Raw genomic sequence first — 6,596 nt, 5'->3', positions numbered from 1 at the left:
CGTCGGTGTTTTTTTTAATCTTTTGCTCAACATACAATTTACACCACAACAGTCATCACAATGAATATCACAGTTTCAGATCTGGTTTAACATTTTACAATAAAATCATGTTAAAAGATAAACAGTAATATCCCATCTGTTTCTTTCAATAGCGGATTGTTTCTCAAAAACTTTTTAAAAACATCTTTTTGTCGACGTCGTTACCTCTTGACCATTTCGTTTTCACTGTCGACATGTTGGGTCAAGTTATGTAATTTTAAATGATAAGCTTATATAGGATTTATTTGTAATCATTTCTTATTTTCATTATTTGTTGAAAATTATTTCGGGTTATGTTATTTAAAGAAAACTTGTGACATAAAACTAATTATTGATACGTATTTATAATGTCATATGAAACAGTGCAGTGCATGCTGGTCATTTCTCGTGATAATTTTGTGGCCATTTGGTTGACAGGAAAAGGTCTAAGTACATCTTACGATACAATATTATTCAGAAGGGAAGTGCCCATAGCTGTAGTCACCATGTTTGTCCCTTACTTAGGGGAACACTGTACATATACTTCATCACCTGAATAAAGAACTATAACACAATTTGAGGTTTACATTACTATGAGTAAAATCGTTGATCCACCCCTTTTTAATCGATGGATGCCGCATATGTGAAGCTTAAAATAGATTTGGAAAGTCCCTCCAAATCTGCTTTGAATCGGAGGAAATTTATGTCCAACTTTGGGAAAACTTACATTATGATGAATATAAACTAGTAGATTACTTAAATTTTCATTTGAAATGTGTGAATGCTCACAACCAAGAAAATTTAAGAATTTGTGCAGATTCATTGACAATTAAAATAGACAGATATTGTAAACCATTTATTCTTAAAGAACAATGATTATTCCACAGTTGTGAATTATTTGTTGAAAATTAAAAAAAAATTGGTAAAAAAATTTATTGTCCTATTTATGATAAACTTCGATTTTAATATTATGACTCCTTTAACGAATTATTATATTGTGTTGCTATGTAATGACAACATGTACTATAGTACAAGGGGTTGGGTAACTAACTAAAACAAATGTTTTACGAACAGGAATTTTTGTTTTGGTCCGAGTCTTTAGGATATTCTTGTTTATAATCCAAGTTTTCTATTGTGTGTCATTTAACATAGTCTTGACTGTACTGTCAAAATGGTGATGTCTATCAAACATTGTACACATTCTTTCTGTTAATTTGCAAGTTTTTTTTTTTAATAGAAATAGATATTTGGGTGGATGTGGAATAAAAACTTGGATCTAATTAACCCATTACCGTTAAGGTTAATCGATCCTCGTGTGATGTCATAGGTTTTTGCAAAAATCTTTATCAAAGTAAACTTTGTGCATGAAAGAAATATATCTTCAGAAGAATTTTATTTACTACATAAAATAAAAAAATTGGTAAACTATTGATATTGATATTGAAAAAGTGTATATTTTCTATAGATAATAATTTCTTTATAATTAAAAAAATGTTGTCAAGGGCAATAACTCCTATGATGGTATTTCTTCTACTGCATGTCTATTATGCATGATTTCCCTAATGTCCACAATTCGTTTAATATACATATTTATGAATTAACAGTTTTCTTAAACTGTTCACATTTAAAATTTGTCATTTCAACAAGATTTTATCTATTTTAATTATTCTATACAATGAAAATGTGTGATTTTCTGATGTTAACATATACTTTGTTTTTGTTTTTTATGTCTGACATCTTTAAAAATGTGGCAACATACACATTTTCTATGGTTATTGTCTAAATTTAACTATATCGAATGGAAATTAATATAGTTTTTGCACTTTTAACCATTATTATTGATAAGTCACATGAGGATCGATCGACCTTAAAAAAATTACTCATGTAAATATCTCAATGTAGATATCTAGATCTACAATATTCATGCAAGTTGCAGGTATAACTGAAGTTGAACATTTAATGCAGATCATAGATGGTATTTGAGCTGCAATGTAAATTCTTGATAATGCTTAACTGTTTTTCATAAGTAAATCATAAATGATAGCAAAATAAAAGATGGAAAAGCAAGCAAGCAGATGAAATATTTTATTGAACCGGTCAACGCAGCATATATATATATATATATATATATATATATATATATATATATATATATTCCATTCTCAATGACCGTGTAGCGTGTGACAGCGTGGCGAGAATTCCATCGTCATCGAAAGCAAGTTTCTTGACTTGCCTAGATGGTCGAGCGGTCTAGCGCGCTGGTCGCATGCTGCTAGGAGATTTGGTTCCGCGGGTCGTGAGTTCAACCCCGGGTAGGGGCCGAAGTGGGTATCCAAATAAAGTGAAATTTTCTGTGCTTTATATATATATATATATATATATATATATATATATATATATATGATATAGTTATTCAGTTTCAACTGAACAACAAACATCGTCAATTCCGTAACAAAACAATTATTTAAAACTCGATAAACGTTTCGTAATTAACCCAGTTCTGCATCAACAGAAAGCATCGATGACAGCAGAATCCTGTATATCGATGGTTAGACGATGTGGTGTTTCTTCACTTGAAATGCAGCGAAAGCACCTAGAGCTAACAAATAAGTTATAATGCATTACTGTTTCTTCCGAGTTTTTGCTCACTGAAATTATGTTAACATAACCTTCTCTGAAGTATGTCAAACCCTCTGACGGAGTTTTCTGTGAAAATTCACGAGTAAACGAGGCGATTGAAAAGTACCCTATATAAGATCTAAATCGTCCGTCATGTTGTTTACATAAGTTGACAGAGTCTGAAAACATGTGGCTTTCGTTGTTATCGGTAGGCGAGGCGTGGAAGCGTGAATTATCTCAACTCAAAAATAAAAGCAGAATTCTTGAAATCTATTTCTGTGGTATCAAATATTTCAAGATTTACATCAGTCCGAATAATGAAATGCACTGTGAATTTCACCAGTCCAAGGATATCCTTCCGACTGGTTAATTTTTAGAACACAATAAAGGAGAATAAATGTTAACAAGAGACCCACAGGCGTTATTGGTCACCTGAGTACTAATTAAAATATCACTAATCCCAAGGGTTATGAAATCTAGAAAAGAAATTTCCTGTTCTGAATATCTTAGCTAAATTCTATTATTCAGCAACAGTATAAAACAAAATGTGTTCTTAAAACTTCAATGTCCTAAAAAGCGAGTACACTGATGAAAGCCTCTATCTCGTAACTACGAGAATTCGTTATTACGAGATAGTTATCTCGTAATTACAAGAAAATATCTCGTAATTATGGGGAAAGATCTCGTTATTACGAGAAAAAATATTGTTATTACGAGAAAAGATCTCGTTATTACGAGATCATTTCTCGTGATTACGAGATAACTATTTCGTGATAATGACATCTTTACTCGTAATTACGAGATAAAGGAATTTAAATTTATTTTTTATATGATACTAATAGGCTCTCGTAGGAATCGGTAATTTTGTCTGTAATAATAGTAGTAAGAAACTGTAATTTTATATACCATACCACACGAATCGCCGCGGTGGCCGAGAAGTTAGAGACTTCACCCCGAATGCGGGAGGCCCGGGATTCGAATCACGGCCGCGACAGACCTAAGTCGTTAAAACAGGTAGTGACAGTTCCACAGCCAACCGCTCGGCATCAGGATCAGGTGTGAATGTCACGGGTCCTCGGAGATGACCTTAAAAACGGATGTATCGTGTCACAGTAAGTGTGACACGCTAAAGAACCGTCCCTGCTCAATGGCCGTAAGCGCCGAGCATAAGCCTAAATTTGAAGCCCTTCCACACAGGAACCGGTAATGTTGTTTGTAATAATGATAATAGTACAAATCTCTCTCTCTCTCTCTCTCTCTCTCTCTCTCTCTCTCTCTCTCTCTCTCTAGATATATATATATGATTATACATGTACGAAGATATTGTCAATGAGGAACTCTAGCATATTTTTTTTATTTCAACTTCAGATTACTTGTGCGTGGAATAAGAGTGGTGTTTAACAAAGTAAGTTTTTGAATGACTGATCACTAGATATGAATATTTCCGTTTTCCGTTTTTGTTGAAGAAGCAACTGTCTATGATGTCAAAAAGACTAGTCTTTAATTTATCTTGAGGAATGGTCGTGTGATAAGTCATAGGTTTTAATGTTATTGATTAGGGAAAAATTCTGCGATTTCAAGTTTACTAAAATTTCTTTAGAATTTTTTAGAATCCATATTTGATTAACACAAATTCTGGCATATGTAGTCGCACAGTAAGTTTGAAGTTTCTCCTTCATAGCTGTTAACATTTTCGTGAGGAGCAAAGATAGGGGCTTGGTAGAGCACCTACTGGATTCAGCAATGTATCTTTGTTTGTAAGGGTTTTTATGTAGTTTAGGAATCCAGTATAGGTACGGTAACTCATATTCATTCAACCCATTGACTGGAATATTAAATGTGTCTAAAACTGAAGCATGGTTTTGAAGAATTTCGTCTTTTGAAAGGGCAGTTGGAGTATAAGTATGATTACCAAAAGTGGAATTAATGCCAAGTTCGTTTAAAATACAGTTGTAATAATGAGCCTTACAAACAAAGACAATGTTGATACTAGCTTTGTCAGCTGGAACCAAAACACATTCCTCATGTAACCTATCTAATTCTTTTATCACTTCTGGTTTACTAAACACAGAAGGATAGATGGTACGTACTTTTGTTTTCATGTGTCTAATGCGGGATTTTAATATCCCTCTTATGCTTTTAACCTATTCTGACAATGTATCAAGTTCTTCTTTTTCATATTTAGTCCATCGTCTGGCATAATCTTTGACAGAACTCATAATAGAGATGAAGTTCTGTCGCCAATTAAAAGACCGAGGTTCTCTGTATTTAGGACTTTTAATAATAAGTGATTTGAGGTTCTCATTTTCAACTATATCAACATCACCAGTAATGACATGTCCAGCTGGACTATAGTTGAAAGAAGATGAAGAATAAAAACATGTTGGTGGATTACGTATAAGATGGTCTATATCTAGGCACTGCAAAGTTTGTTTATAATTAAAAAGTTTGGATGCAATAGCAGAAGTATAGCTGTAGGAAATACAGGGTGTAGACTTGAACTTGAAATAAGTTGGAATACACGACAGAACCCTTTTATGACGAAGAATATTCCTTATGTTGACGGCATCTATTCCTTTGTTTGTAAATTTGAGCTTAAGGAACTGGCGGCATGATTTGGGAGGAATATCATCCATGGTCCGTGCTGGTTTATAGAGCCTGCGGTAGGCAACATCCATAATCATAGAGTTCAGTCTATATTCAGGTGTTGAAAAATCCAAGTATAGACTAGCCAAAGCTTCTTCAAATAACGTGTGTAAAACTCTCAATGGAATAAAGTAAACTTTTGTACGAATATGATGTGGACCTAATTGTCTGTTGACGTAAGGCAAAAGTGAATCAAACGTGACATCATTTATATATGGCCTTTTATATGAACGATGTCGATGACTGCGTTTCCGTCTTTGGGTATTGGGAAAGAGTCCCATCACATTCACGTTATTTCCTTGTGGACTAGTCAAATTTCCCACATCATATACATTATCATTGCATCCATATGGAAATGCAGTACCTAGGGTCCTGATCCAGTAATCTTCTCGTTGTCTACGAAAAGGGGTGCTTAATGTAGGATTGTTTGTGTGATGGTAATTTTTTTCTAAAATCCTTACCCTCATGGACAAGATGGAGTGGTCCGGTGCATTAAAATGCTTGTAAAGAAGTTGGTTACCACCATTATTAATTTGAAATCGGTGCCCCAATATTCTTTTATTAAGTGAACCCTTGGTTTTTCCCATATAAATTAAGCCACACAGGTTACACTCAATGGCGTAGACAACGTTAGAAGATTTACAAGTCAGATTATCAAAAGGTTTCCTACAGGAACTACGTCCAGTTAGATTACTACTAAACAAGATGATTTATAGAAAAATAAAAAATGCATCGACCTTCCTTCTGTATTTACCAGAGCTATTATAGGCATATTTCTGAAAAGTTATAGGTAAAAATATTTTACATTTTAAAAAATTGAGATGCCTTGACGAAGTCAAAAGTTTTTGAGATATTTAAACCTGGTTATTGTACATGCGTTGTCTACTATTGAATTACATAAGAGGGTAGTTTTCTTCTATGCAGAAATATCGGGTTAATTCGATTAGCAATAACACTAGTACACAAACTATCTTTTTATACACAGATATGTCCAAAGTTATGTCTTGTTATATACAATATCCTTTGTGTTATAGCACAGGAATTTGTCAATTTTTGTAACCATATACACTGTTAATTGCGATCAGGTCAGTATTTAACTGTCCCTGTGTTATAATTGTTTGTTAACTCATCTCCACAATCAAACTATTTAATTCTCTCTGCTCACCTCGGATGGCGCCGATATGATACTGTGTTTATATCTTGTGGCCTTACTTGTTCGCCATCTTTTTGCTCTGGGTTTGTTTTGATGAATTTTTATTTGTCATCTTATAGCGTAGCATTATTTAAGTTATTTTGTCTTCTTTAGGGGAAAT

This window comes from Ostrea edulis, chromosome 1, assembly GCF_947568905.1.
Source record: "Ostrea edulis chromosome 1, xbOstEdul1.1, whole genome shotgun sequence".
NCBI classification, from domain to species: domain Eukaryota; kingdom Metazoa; phylum Mollusca; class Bivalvia; order Ostreida; family Ostreidae; genus Ostrea; species Ostrea edulis.
This window is presented reverse-complemented; position numbering follows the sequence as displayed.